Source organism: Periplaneta americana, chromosome 12 (assembly GCF_040183065.1).
Source record: "Periplaneta americana isolate PAMFEO1 chromosome 12, P.americana_PAMFEO1_priV1, whole genome shotgun sequence".
NCBI lineage: Eukaryota > Metazoa > Arthropoda > Insecta > Blattodea > Blattidae > Periplaneta > Periplaneta americana.
Genome location: NC_091128.1, coordinates 146299748 through 146316026, shown reverse-complemented (window position 1 = coordinate 146316026; position 16279 = coordinate 146299748).

Below are 16279 nucleotides of genomic sequence, written 5' to 3'. Positions count from 1 at the left end.
CAAAACGATGGTAGTACCTACTGTATGTTGATCTATGGAAGTGAAAACTGGACAGTGAATAGATCAGATAGAAGAAAAGTTGAGATTGCTGAGATGAAGTTCCTAAGTTTATTAGCAGGTTACACTTTGTTATAGAGGAAATACAGTATAATGAAGACATAAGAAAAGAATTGAATATAATTAATCTTAGAGAAATAATTTATTATAATAATGAAGTGTATCAGGTAAAATAAGTAAAACTGTGTGAAGGTGTTGTTTTAAATAGGAATGTTAGTATAGGAATTTTAATAAGAATAGTCAGTTAAAATTTAAGAACGATATTTTGATAAAGTAATAAAGACCAACAGAATAATGTCTTGTAGAGTAGAACGAGCTAGATGCGATGTAGAAAGACGGAAATATATATATAAGTTAAATTTATGTTAGCAAGATTAAAATACTTGAAGGAACGTAAGTGAGGAACGAACAGATGGTGAATGTTTAAGATCAATAAGGAGAAATTGACTGTTTGGAGTTAAGTTAATAAAGGATAGTAGAAGAGGTATTAGTTTAATAGGCTGTCGGGATTTCATAATAATTGTAAGTAAATGTAATAAAACGTTATGCATCTTGATTACACAACTTTTAACACTGTATCACTTCGGAATATGTATGGTAAGACTTTCCTGTGTTAAATTTCAACGTACCTCGCTTACATGTTACCGTACATGTTACAAAGAACACATCACAGCCATAACAAAATTACAAAACATCTCCACATATGCAGAACACATCACAAATGCTAACCACACCCACAGAGACATCAACACAGACATGGAAATACTACACATCCAACCAAAAAGCCAGAAACTAAACACACTAGAACAATATGAAATATACAGACACACAAAAACACACCCCAACGAAATTCTCAACACACAATTCAACTTAAAAACACACACACTCTTTGACTCTACACTATACCACAGGAACACACCCTCACAGGAAACAGAACAAGTGGCGCCAAGACCAACAACGACCAGTTCTGAAGATGACCCATAAATAGGTCGAAACATGTAAACGAGGTATGTTGAAATTTAACACAGAAAAGTCTTACCATACATATTCCGAGAACGTTATGGTAAAACCCATATACATAAGTTGTGGTACACTATAACTAATATATAAAATATGTTGATGACAATAAATCTATCTATCTAGAGAAATAATTTTTAATTCAAGAGAGAGAACTAATATAGACACTAAAGAATATTAGATGAAAGAATACCTCACTGTTTATTACGCTATCAACCAAGAGCAAAAATAAATTAACAAGGTGGGAAAATTCTATCTCTTGATGTGGAAACAGGTTTACGGCCTAATTTCATGAAGCAGAAGAGGAAGAAGTCCAATGGGTGTTGAGCATCCATTAAATATTTCTGTCAGGTGCTTGACTGCTGGAGCACCCACATAGTCGGCACCTATGATTCCAGCTGTTATAAAAAAGGAGTTAATTGTGTATTAGAGTCCTCAATCCACTGCCTAATTATGTTATGAGTTTGAAGAGCTAAAAGAAAAAGTTAAGACCACAATTATTAACAAATTTTCTCCACACTCATATCTTCGCAATGGATGAACTGTGTAAGTTTGTAAATTGAACTAATCTGCTTAATATGTATTATGTTCCACATCTCAAAGCTACAGTGCTACAACACATGTTGAACAAAAGTTAAAAAGTAACAAATAGCATTCATTTTGAATCTTTCGTACACTACTTTTAACACTTGAATGTAAGTAATTGATTAACATAGAACAAACATACATACTCAACAATGAACACAACAAATATGCAGATAACATGATATACTGGCACAGATACATAGACGACATACTCATACTATACAAAGGAAACAAAAGACAAATACACAAGCTACACGAATGCATAAACAAATTACACCCAAAACTTCAATAGGCCTACACACTGGAACTTGAAAACAAAAACTCCATAAATTTCCTAGACAACACCATAACAATAATTGACAACAAACACATCTTCAAAATATACAGAAAACCAACCACCACCACCACATACATACACAACACATCTAACCACCCCATACAACACAAACATGCTGCATTCAGGACAATGGTACACAGATTAGGCCTACTCAACATACCCATGAGCCAACAACACTACAATGAAGAAGTGAACACAATCAAATACATAGCACAAGAAAAAGGTTACAATCCAAACATAATAGACAACATCATAAGAAAGACAAAACAAAAACTTAACAAACACGCAAAACACAACACAAACACAAGAACACAAGAAATACATCACACTAACATATGAAAACAAAAGCACACATAAGATCGCATCTTCATTCAGAAAGCAGAAATACAACATAGCATACAGAACAGAAAACACTACAAAGACATCTCAACACACAAAAAACACAAACAAATAAATACGATCACACAAGTGTATACAAACTCACATGTAATAGTTGCGACAGTTTCTACATTGGACAGACAGGCAGAACATTCCAAACTCGATACAAAGAACACATTAAAGCAATAACCAGAGGACACAATACATATACATATGCCGAACACATAACTAATGCTAACCACACATACAATAACATAAATACAGACATGGAAATCCTACACATACAACCCAAAAACCGAAAAATCAACACACTAGAACAATATGAAATATACAGACACACTAAAACACACCCTGATCAAATTCTCAACACACAGATCAATTTCAGAACACACACACTATTTGACACCACATTTCAACATTTTTCAACAATCGAATGCACCCACACAACAGGCAGCGAAGTTCGAGATGACGCCGAGATCTAGTAGGCTCTGAGGATGGTGTGAAGAAACACCGAAACAGCTGTAAGCCGCACATGCTTACACAATTAACACGAGTAAGATCACCATTTAATCAATTATTTATAAATATATATATATATATATATATATATATATTTATAAATATAAACTGAGAATTCTGGTTATTGTATAATTCAGTTTTCGTTGTGAGAGGTAATGTACACTAGTGTTGGTTCTATTTAAACATTTAATATTACGTTTATTTCTGTGGGCCCAAATCTCATGACTGTATTAGATGTAAGGACAGATAATTTTCATATACAGTAAGAGTATTTTTTTCAATAAGGCATGCATTTTAAAGAATGGTTAAAGAGCCAACTAATATCTCTGAGGTGTTTTATTCCTGACGTTCATTATAATTATATTCGGAATATGTATAATAAGACTTTCTTGTGTTAAATTTTAACGTACCTCGTTTACATGTTTCGACCTATTTATGGGTCATCTAAAGAACTGGTCGTTGTTGGTCTTGGCGCCTCTTGTTGTTTCCTGTGTGGGTGCGTTCGTAGTGTAGAGTCAAAGAGTGTATGTGTTTTGAAATTGAGTTGTGTGTTGAGAATATCGTTGGGGTGTGTTTTCGTTTGTCTGTATATTTCATATTGTTCTAGTGTGTTGAGTTTCTGGTTTTTTGGTTGGATGTGCAGTATTTCCATGTCTGTGTTGATGTCTCTGTAGGTGTGGTTGGCATTTGTGATGTGTTCTGCATATGTGGAGGTGTTTTGTAATTTTGTTATGGCTGTGATGTGTTCTTTGTAACGTGTTTGAAATGATCTGCCAACAAGAGGCGCCAAGACCAACAACGACCAGTTCTGAAGATGACCCATAAATAGGTCGAAACATGTAAACAAGGTACGTTAAAATTTAACACAAGAAAGTCTTATCATACATATTCCGAAGTGATACAGTGTTAAAAATTGTGTAATCAAGATGTATAATTATATTGCCTAATATTCTATCGAAAAGGACTCTGAAACTCTGGGATATCTTTATTGAAGCATAATGTAACTGCAACATTGCATTGAAATCTTATTTAGCCTAATTAATCAACTATGTGTCCTTTTATACTACTATGATTGCTATATATATTTTTTATCTTTACTGGTTAGATACCAGAGCTTCAGGGGAGGTGACAGGACCACATCGCCTATTTTTCATTATTATTTATTGTATTCCACAGTTATTACATTAGCAATGAAAGGTTTAAGATGTGGAACAAGTCAAAATTTTACAAGATTACAATTTTTTGGCGAGATGTAGTGAGATGAGGCCGAGGAATCGCCACAGATTATCTGGCATTTGCCTTGTGGTTGGGGAAAACCTCGGAAAAAACCAACCAGATAATCAGACCAAACGGTGAGGTGAGGTGAGGACGAAGACTCACCATAGATCACCTGGCATCCGCCCCACAGCTGGGGAAAACCTCGGCAGAAACCAATCAATCAGACCAAACAGGGGATCCAATTCAAACCCGAGCGCAGATCTGGATCAGAAGGCCAGCGAGTCTGCCGACTGAGCTATATTGATGGCTCTACTAAAAATATGCAGTACATAGCAATCAGATTATTAAATTTACAAACCTAAACGATTATTCATCAGTTGAGTTATAATATATAATACACAGCAAGTAAGTTAATTCAATTCAAAAGCATAAACAATTCAATCAGTTGAGATATACAAAAAGTGATAATACATATCATGCAAATTACTTCAAATTACAAGCACAAATAATTCATCAGTTGACCTCTTCAGATTGCTATTCAATTTAAAGCATATACAATTCATCAGCCAAACTATGCAAACATATACAATACCGGTACCAGTATATAGTAAACAGATTAATTCAATTTATAAGCATACTTTCGTTAAGCTATACAAAATTGTACAATTCATATCAAGTAGATTAATTCAATTTATAATAATAAACAATTCATCAATTCAGCTATGTCGACTACTATTAAATTTACAGCATATACAATTGATCAGTTAAGCCATATAGATTACTATTCAATTTACAGCGTATACAGTTCATCAGCCAAACTATACAAACATATAGGCCTACAATACATAATTGTTGTTTAGTCAACTGTCCGAAGACAGACCTGAACCTCACAAGTGATACCAAGGCACCACTTATGAGGCAACTAGGTCAGGAGATAATGAGGTAACAGATTAATTCAATTTACAAGCATATTTTCGTTAAGCTATACAAAATTGTACAATTCATATCTAGTAGATTAATTCATTTTATAAGCATAAACAATTCATCAGTTGAGCTATACAGACTACTATTCAATTTACAACATACACAATTCATCAGTTAAACTAAACAAAAATATACAATATATATAGTAAACAAATTAAGTTAATATACAAGCATATTTTCGTTAAGCTATACAAAATTGTACAATTCATATCTAGTAGATTAATTCATTTTATAAGCATAAACAATTCATCAGTTGAGCTATACAGACTACTATTCAATTTACAACATACACAATTCATCAGTTAAACTAAACAAAAATATACAATATATATAGTAAACAAATTAAGTTAATATACAAACATATTTTAGATGAGCTATACAAAATTGTACATTTCATATCAAGTAGAATAATTCAATTTACAAGCATAAACAATTCATCAGTTGTGTAGACGGCATGAGTATGTAGAAATATGGTTAATTCTTTTCTAAACCTTTTCTCATGGTCTTTTAAAGCTTTAAAATAATTAGTCAGTGCACTGAAGACTGTAATACATGAATAGTGAACTCCTTTTTTAACAGCTTATACTAATAGAGGGTAGATGAAGATTTGGTTTATGTCTAGTATTAAAATTATGAATGTCTTGATTAGTACTAAATGTATCTTAGTTTTTAATATAAAACATAATTAGGGAAAGAATATATTCACAAGGTAAGGTTAAGATTTCTAAATTTTGGAAAATATTTTTGCATTATGTCCTTTAATGCACACCAGCCATTATTCTTACAGCTTTCTTTTGTAAAACAAAAATGTGTTTAGCTTCAAACGAGTTATCCCAGAATATTAAATCATATTTCATTACTTATTTACTGGCTTTTAAGGAACCCGTAGGTTCATTGCCGCCCTCACATAAGCCTGCCATTGATCCCTATCCTGAGCAAGATTAATCCAGTCTCTACCATCATATCCTACCTCCCTCAAATACATTTTAATATTATCTTCCCATCTACGTCTCGGCCTCCCCAAAGGTCTTTTTCCCTCCGGCCTCCCAACTAAGATTTCTTTGCTGTGTTCGTGCTGGAGAATCAGTCCCATTCCGAGGCTTACTGTTAGGTTTCGTAACAATCTGTTTTTTACGGTGATGGGTTGTTAGCCCTTCGCCCAACCCCGAAGCTGGAGGACCATCCCTTATTGACTGTCCACGACTGCTTATTCGCAGCTACTCTCCATATCTGGAGGCCGTCTCCTCTATCCGCAACCTGAGGACGCGCCATGCCGTGGTGATAGGGACCCTCAATACATGGTCATATTTCATTACAGAGTGAAAATATGTAAAGTACGACATTTTAAGTACCAATATGTTTATATCACCAATAGCAGATAAGGATCTTAATGCATAACAGGCAGAGCTCAATTTAGGAGTACTGGTAGTGCATTCTATGTGTGTTCTCTAGTTCAAGTGATTATCCAACTCTAAACCAAGAAACTTTGTGCTTATAGATTCTTTGAGATGAGTTCCATTTAATCGAATACTGTAGGAAACCTGAGCACTACTGTGTGAACTAAATTAGACTGCACTGGTTTTATCAACATTAATTACTAGTTTATTTGCATGGAACCATTCATTCATTAGATTCATCACTGTACTAGAAGTGTTTATAAAATGATCGTATTGTTTGCTTGAAATAATCACACTTGTATCATCTGCAAATAAAATTACATGAGATAAATTGTTTATGGTCAAGGCTAAATCATTAATATAAACTGGAAACAACAATGGACCTAAAATTTACCCCTGGAGAACTCCATGTTTAATATTTCTAATTCTGAATAAGTAATTTTGTGACTATTTGGTATATTTATTTATACTTTTTGTTTTCTATTTGATAAGTAAGATGTAAACCAACCTAACATATCATCTTTAATACCATAAAACTTTAATTTTTTTACACAATCAAATGCTTTAGCCAAGTCACAAAAAATCCCACTGTCATGTAATTTAGAATTGAAAGAATTTAGCACTTCATCCAACCTAAAAGCAGCATTCTCTGTCGATTTTTGTTTTCTAAATCCAAACTGTTTTAAAACTAATATATTGTTGGACTCAAATATTGATATATATTATACATAACTTTCTCAAACACTTTACTCTTAAATGCGCTTCTGATTGTAGTTCATACTATTGGTAAATTATCAATAGACTTCCTAAAAGCAGTACTGGTCCTACAGCAAAATACATATACTAGTTATTTACTGCATCTGGTTGGACAGGATAAGCTTAATGTTTGTACATTTTGCATTATTGCTTTGTACATTTTACATTATCGCTGCATTATGTTAGTATTAAAAATATTTTTGATAGCCTGTTGCCGTCGAGTGCCACTAGTTTTATTATTTGTATTAAGCTGTTATCCTTTACTTCACATCGACCTTTAACGAAATCCAATATATAGTCTACAAAATATGTAAAATTTACTTCGAACCTTTCTACATGCCTCAATTGTCTCCACTCTTCTTTTCAATCTTCCGCCAACTTCAATGGCACATCTGCGGACGCTTCCCGGCACACAGGTTGAAAATTGCTGACTAGAACAAAAAGATGTTGTGATCTGAAAATCCAATATTTCAATAAAACTTACGTCGAATAATACAGTTTGAAACATGGATTTATGTTGTATTTTATTGTATTGTATTTATTAACATTACATGGTATTCATACATGCTTACAGCTAGAATATGGAACATGTCAAAAAACTTAATACTATTATAAAGTATTAATTTATAGTCACAGTCTAGATGAAATATATACAGACGAGATTTACAATATAGGCTACTAGTAAAACACAAAGTTTTAGTATCAATTTCATGAAGTGTTATTGAATGTCATGAATTCACCTACAGAATAGAAGGCGTGAGAAATTAGGTACTTCTTTAATTTGGCCCTAAATAATTTTATGTTTTGAGTTTCATTTTTTATATCGATAGGGAGACTATTAAAAATTTTTACTGCCATATAACGCACTCCTTTTTGATAGCACGATAGACTTGCCGATGGAGTATGAAAGTCATTTTTTTAACGTGTATTTATGCTATGAACTGTTGAATTAGTTACAAAGTTTTCACGATTACATACGAGGAAGTTTATTAATGAAAAGATATACTGACAAGCCATGGGCATTATTTGTAGTTTTTTTTAAAATAGTCCTACACGATTTCCTAGATTTGGCACCTACTATTATTCTAATTACTCTTTTTTTTAATAGAAATATACTGATACTATCTGTGGAATTTCCCCAGAATATTATTCCAAAACTCAGTACCGAGTGGAAGTATGCAAAGTATATTGTTTTTAAGGTACCGGTATTGATATTTACTATCTTTTGCATAGATCTAATAGCAAAACAAGCTGAATTTAGTTTGGGGGTAATTTCTTTAATATGATGTTTCCAATTTAACACATTATCGATTTGTAAGGCAAGAAATTTGGTTGTTGTTGTTTCTAATAGGGATCTATTATTAATTATTGTGCTAGAAATTTGCGACGTTGAATTTGGACAGAATTTAAATTGAATTATGTTCTATAGTTAACAGTCCGAAGACTGGTTAGAACCTCGTATGTGACATCAATAAGGCACCACTCATAAGGCAACTAAGCCAGGAGATAATGGGGTAGGGTGACCAGTTCCTTTCTCTCTCCATTGCTGACTAGTAACATAGTTCACTAATTAGACTTGAGATAAATGCAACAATTATTCTTCCTTTGACACGTCAAGTGAGATGTACTGCCTGATGTGATATAGATGTATCAGCCAAAACCTCAATAGAGATTCAATATGGATTCATTCATTCAGAGTTCTGCCCAAGGTAGGTCTCTCACTGCAAACCCAGCTTTCTTCAATCGTTCCTATTTTCTGCCTTTCTCTTTGTCTCCTCACATGATCCATATATCTTAATGTCGTCTATCATCTGATATCTTCTTCTGCCCCGAACTCTTCTCTCGTTCACCATTCCTTTCAATGCATCCTTCAGTAGGCAGTTTCTTCTCAGCCAGTGACCTAACCATTTCCTTTTCCTCTTCCTGATCAATTTCAGCATCATTCTTTCTTCACCCACTCTTTCCAACACAGCTTCATTTCTTATTCTGTCTGTCCACTTCACACGTTCTATTCTACTCCATATCCACATTTCGAATGCTTCTATTTGCTTCTCTTCACTTCGTCGTAATGTCCATGTTTCTGTCCCATACAATGGTACATTCCATATTAAGCACTTCACTAGTCTCTTTCTTTTTCCAGAGGTCCGCAGAAGATGCTTCTTTTTCTATTAAAAGCTCCCTTGGCCATTGCTATCCCCCTTTTGACTTCCTGAGAGAACTTCATTCATATAGAACATTTATATGTGCTTATTAGATTAAAACCTTAGACGCTCAGCTTCAAATTTAAGTAGTGTAATATTTTCAAGCCGCGTCTATGGCTCAATTGCTAGCGCGCTGGTCTTCAATCCAGGCGGCTCGCGTTCCATCCCGGCCAGATCGTGATGAAATTTATGGTGGGAAAAGCTGACGTTATATAGGCTTTTCTCGGGGTATTCCCGTTTTCCCTTTATAATTCCACCAACACTCTCCACCTCTACAACATTTGATCCATCATTTTAAATTGTTAAAAATAGACTGGGGTGAATTTTTGGAGGTAGTACGTATTTCCGATGATGATTTAGGAAGGGATTGGGGCTCTGGAGAAGTGTCAGTTGCGTCCCCGTAAACATGTTAACGAAAAATTAATACGTCAGTTGCGTCCGGGGTTTATGAAATACATAGTTTAGTTGCGTCCACAGCTACCTGTCGTTTTAAAATGTTATGTTAACTTCTTAAAACTAATATAGTCCAAGGACGCGTTCTGCGACAAGACAAGTCAAAACCAAGCAATGTATAGAACGTGATCTGCGACAAGACAAAACCAAGCACTTTACAGAAAGCGTTCTGCGACGTCATGTACAATGTAAAGGTTGAATTGGAAACACGTAAGAGTTATCTATCAGTTATGCACGAGCCATGGAGTCAATGACAAGTGAGAAGGGGAAGCCTTTATTTGTGATCGATGGATTCAGATTTAGACATCACAATATTTCGCGTTGGGCATGCTGAATGAAATGTTGTAAATGTTTAATAAAACTAAGTGTTAAAAATGAAATCATTGAAAGCAATCAAGAACACAACCACAACAAACTAGACCAAGTGTTAATCAACAATATGGGCAGAATTTGCAGCAACAACAATGAGAATGACTAATGGATGCGAGTCATTTCATTCGAAACTTCAATTTTATACTGCTCACCCAAACATTTACCATTTTATAGAAGTTTTGAAAAAAATACAAACTTAAAACTACGTACTGAGAGAGCTCTGCCATTTAAAAAGACAAGGAAGTAGAAATAAGTTTTTATTCGTAAAAACATGACTGATTTGCAGCAAGGTCATATAACAAGATTGGATTTCATCCGGAATCTGTCATTTAGGTTTCAAGCATTACGATTTTAATTTTATGACGAAAATTCAACTCATGAATTTTAATACATTTTATGGTGAAAAATGACTTACGGTGAAGATGCCACAAACCACATTTTTAACCTACCTGTTACGTGTAAATTGGTGATATTACAGCCAGTCCTAAGTTTGTAAAATGGGAACGGACGCAACTGACGGATGACCCAAAAAATATAGGGACGCAACTGATGTATGACCCAAAAAATATAGGGACGCAACTGACGTATAAAACTGGCCGCAATCGCCTGTCCTCGGGGGCTTCGAACCCTGGAGCTTATTAAACTACTCGTTTGCGGATTGGGCCTGGTTCTATCAGGGGCTGAGGCAGGATATTCCATCTGTCAGCGTCGGATTCACGAATGTTAACCAGACCACCTTGGACTTGAAAAATCATGGCATATACGTATAGGGCGCTCATTAGGCCAAAGCAAGCCTAAGGGCAGGAGCCCTCGAAAAGCCAAGCCAATATTTATCAAATTGCGCAGGGTTAGCCTTGAACAAGCGGAACAATTATTAAGAGTTACACGTCTTTCATGATATCTCTGCCTCTGTGAAACGTCACTGTTTGTGATGAGGAGGAAGAGAGGTAGCAGGAGATTGTATGCTTTTTAGTACTCTGACGCTCACGACCAAGATAAGCCATTTTAAATTTAACGGTCACTCACTGGCAGAGATATACTGCAACATCTGTACGTGATTTTACTACTAAAATGAAATGACAATGTTTTGGTTAGGCTAGTGCTGTTCGTCGACTTCACGTTTAAGCAGCCAACATTACTAGTTTCATAGAGGTTAGCATTAGTATTATTCTATATTAGAATCTTTTCATCCAGGCTTCCATTCTAATCCCTTCAGACCTGAATTTATATTAAAAAAAAAACTTTGTCACATAATCATTCTGGGGATCCAAAATTCCCAAATCAAGTCTTCATAGAAAATAACAATTTTGGAGACAGTTTTGACCCCTGTGACCCCAAAATTTTAAATTTTATTTTTAATTCAGGTATAGAAATGTTTCAAAAATAATATTCTACATTTCTATCACATTGAATTTTTCAAAATATTTAAAAGTATCGAAGACATTCCAAAAAAAACAAAAACAATGTAGGCCTAATGTACAGCTGTCAAAAGAAAAAGTGGCCGCTCTCCTGGAACAAAGTTCCCTTCGGGTATCTTCGCTACAATTTGGAGACAGGCGATGTTACATGTTGTTGGACCACGTTGCCTGATATCTACAGTTATAATTGAAGTATTCTGTGTGTTATCGATAGCATAATGGTAGCGTTCAGGCCTCTTATTCATGAGGTCCTGCGTTCGACTACAACCACGTGCTTTTTATGTTCTTTTTTTTGTTCTGTTTTTGAGAGAGACAAACTATACATAATGGCTCCTTTTTCTTTTACGATTATTTTAGTAATTAAAATCAGGCTCATTAATATATTATGCCATGACTTTATCATTATGATATTGTGGTTGCAAATGGAAAGAAAAAAGATTTTATTCTCAATAAAAATATCTTTCGTGGCATAAACAAAACAAATTTACTGGCGTCGGCCTTAAAACATTCAAACAATTAAGCGTTCAAAAAACAAAACAAAAAGCCATAATTCAATATTTAGTCTATCTTCCTCTTATCTCGATCATCTTGCAGTCGAGTGGGCATGGAATTAACTAGTCTATGCAAATAGCGACTGTTTTTAGACACGATATTCCAGGCATTCTGAACATACATACATAAGTGTTCTGTCCATGGGCAGGTCTTTCATTGCAAACCCAGCAATATCCAATCTTTCCTATTTTCTGCCTTCCTCTTAGTCTCCGCATATGATCCACATATCCTAATGTCGTCTATTATTCTTTTCAACCAGAGACCCAACCAGTTACTTTTTATCTTTCTAATCAGTTTCAGCATCATTCTTTCTTCACTCACTTTTTCAAACACAATTTTATTTCTTATTCTATCTGTCCACTTCACACGCACCGTTCTTCTCCACATCCACATTTCAAATGCTTCAATTCGTTTCTCTTCATTTCGTCGTAATGTCCATGTTCCTTCCCCATACAATGGCACACTCCACACAAAGCACTTCACTAGTCTCTTCCTTAGTTCTTTTTCCAGAGGTCCGCAGAAGATGCTTCTTCTTCTATTTAAAGCTTCCTTTGTTCATGTTTGCAGTTTTTCTTGGGAAGGATAGGCCTAAATGCGGTAACATCCCGTTGCTTTCCGCACACCACTATCTCTTTCGCATCTTATTAAATTCCAGGGGGCCCAAGCATGGAGATGAGGAGAGTGGATTTGACTAATTGGGCCCTCCGGACTTCACCGAAAGTCACGGCAAGGGTTAAATATTAATTCTATCAGGATGTTTGACCCTATCAGAGATCGGGAAATCTCAATTAGCCTTTGCCCCCCGCATCCTGGACTAGCTTCTACGAATCATCAGAAAATCTTAGAGTGTGATTGGGCCAATTTTTCCGAAAATGTTTCCACACTTTTGCCCTCGTAGCTCAGCGGACGAACGTCGGAATTTAGATGTCAACGTCTCAGGTTCAATTCCTCGTTACTCCTTTTCATTTTATTGTGGTTCAAGATAGTATAATGTAATAATACAAAAAGAAAAACTAATAGCAGTATTATGCAACTGGATTTTTCCAAACCTAATATTAAATTTATGTTATTTATATCGCTAATGAACGATTACAATATAAATAACTTGAATATTATTTATACAGTATCACTAAAGAACGATAACACAATATAAATGATAAATATCGGTTTGTTTAATTAATATAAGATATTATATAATACGTATTTAATTATCTAAATAAAATAACCTATTTTACAAAGAAAGATGGTTATTTGTGTTATAATAATTACCTACAAAAAATACAGATTATTTATATTGTGAAAGAACAATAACAATATAAATAACTTGAATATTATTTTATAATGCTAATGAAGGAAAACAATATAAATGATAACTTGAATATTATTTATATCGCTAAAGAACAATAACAATATAAAAAACGTGAATATTATTCATATCGGAATTTCACAGATTTATTACAGATGTATTTAAGAAATTGTAGAAGAATAGTAATTAGTAACATTGTCCTATTTATTCTTCTTGGAGCCAAATTTGTAACTTTTAAAAGTGTGGTTACTATCTTGATGTGTATGTGTTGCAACGGATGCTTGATTTGTTATGTATGTGAGTCAGTTATGGGATGCTTGATGTCGTCGCAATGTCGTAATTATAGTTTGATTGTGTTTGTGTGACTATTGTGTATTAAGTTATGATGTATGGTACGGAAAGCTGCATATTTTTGTTATAGAAATGTTACGTATGTGTGTTGTTAATGTTTTTGTATGTTTCAAATTGATAACTGATATTTGTTTTGCAATCGCAATGCCTAATTTACGGATTGTTTATGTTTTGTTTACATCGCGTAAGCTAATTTAATTTTCTTTTCCATTTCTCTTTATGCTTATCTGTTTTGTGTATAAAACTATAGCCCTAACATACATATGTAAAATAGGGCTAACCCCCACTGGAGATACAATAATAATAATAATAATAATAATAATAATAATAATAATAATTATTATTATTATTATTATTATTATTCATATCGTTATAAAACGATAACAGAATACAAATGATGACTTGAATTTTATTCATATCCCTAAAGAACGATAACAAAATATAAATAACGTGATATCCATCAAGAACGATAACTGGATATAAATGATAATTTGAATATCATTTACATCGCTAAAGAACGATTAAAAAATAAAATGAAAACTTGAAGAAGGCGCGAACCCACAACCTTTGAATCATTAAACAAGCACTCTACCGCTTGTCTGCGAGGAGCAGATATGGAACACTTCCATAGTTCCGGAACTGCTTGTACAAGCACATGCATCGTGTAACATCGCCGCGACCCGAAGTGGACTTTGAAAATATTCGCTGTTCACGAGTGCGGCCACTTTTTTTTTTGACAGCTGTACATCAGACCTGAAGGGGTTAAGAAAGGTTTATTATTTTATAATTTTACATTTTTTCTAATACATTTTAAAAGGAACCTGCAGCAATACGAATACTAGCTCGTCATGTCGTATTACTATTGTGATTTATAAAAATACATCTGCTTACATTTCAGTACATGTCTCACTTACAAAGCTAAGAAATAATGCGCGTGCTCATAGTCTAACCCTATTATGGTTTTCATTTGTAAAATAATCTTTCGCTTCAGAACTACTTGGTCCTTACTCCATTTGAGATAATTGCAAAGCTACATACTGTAAGTATTTTATAAGGCGTCCATAATTAGAATATTTCTCATTACAGTGGCGCTAGTGTAATGTTTATGCCCGCTGAAAGTTAGCAAGTAGTCCTACAGTTACTTATTGATCCTAACGAATGTATTTTATGTTGCCTGTAGCTGCTTATCATGTAATTTGATTATCTGCCACGCGCACTCAAATAACGGACGACAATGCTACGAACCGAACGCATCTTACGAACCCCAGACTGCAGATCAGAAGATCAAAATTTCAAAACTTTTCGTATCTGTTAAAAAATTATGGAAGTTCAATAATGTAGCCATGCAATTCTACATCATCCAAACGAAGAAATGAGAATTTTAATAGTTATAGAATGACTCGTGATTCATGTTTATTATTATTAGACGAAAAATATGTTACAGGAGAATAAGATTTTTATTTTATGTGGTTATTTTACGACGCTGTATCAGCATCTAGGTTATTTAGCGTCTGAATGAAATGAAGGTTGTAATACCGGTGAAATGAGTCCGGGGTCCAGGACCGAAAGTTACGCAGCATTTGCTCGCACTGGGTTGAGGGAAAACCCCGGAAAAAAACCTCAACCAGGTAACTTGCTCCGACCGGGATTCGAACCCGGGCCACCTGGTTTCGCGGCCAGACGCGCTGACCGTTACTCCACAGGTGTGCACAGGATAACAAGACTACTAGCACATCATGTCCTCAGCGATCTAATGTTTAGCACGTTTTCCGGCGTTTGCAGATTCAAAGCTGATCTAGGACCGCAAATTTGAGGCACGTAAAATGACCCTGCCCCTGAATAACAGGGATCGAACAAAATGTTCCAGTCTTTTCTTGCTACCGCGAAAATATGTAACTAGGGGTAGCACCTTGGGTCGATTGGAGTGGTCTAATTGCGCGTGAATTCCCTGCGATGGCTGAGAGGTCAGATCTTCAGTCTGTTACACAAGCGATCTGGTTTCGAGTCTCGCTCAGGCCTGGAATTTTTCATGTAAAAATACATAGTGACACTTATAGCTGACAGTGTCAAAGTTGGGGGTTTTCTCGGAGTCCTCCCGTTTCCCGTTATACATTTCCATCATTCCGTCAAATTTCTTCATTTCGCCATCATTCCGTACCATTCCTCGAAAGCCGGATGGCTAATTAAGGGCGAGCCTAGGGACGAGTGGGGTTGCGTGCTTGAAACTTGGGTACACCTTTTCTTTACTGCAACCTGAGGCTTATTGTGCTGTGAATTATTATATTATATTATTCCCACTTTACGGATGGGAACGGACTGGGACTGTCCTCGCACGCAGACCGCTCGAGTGGGCCCATTGTACTATCCGGGACGAAATG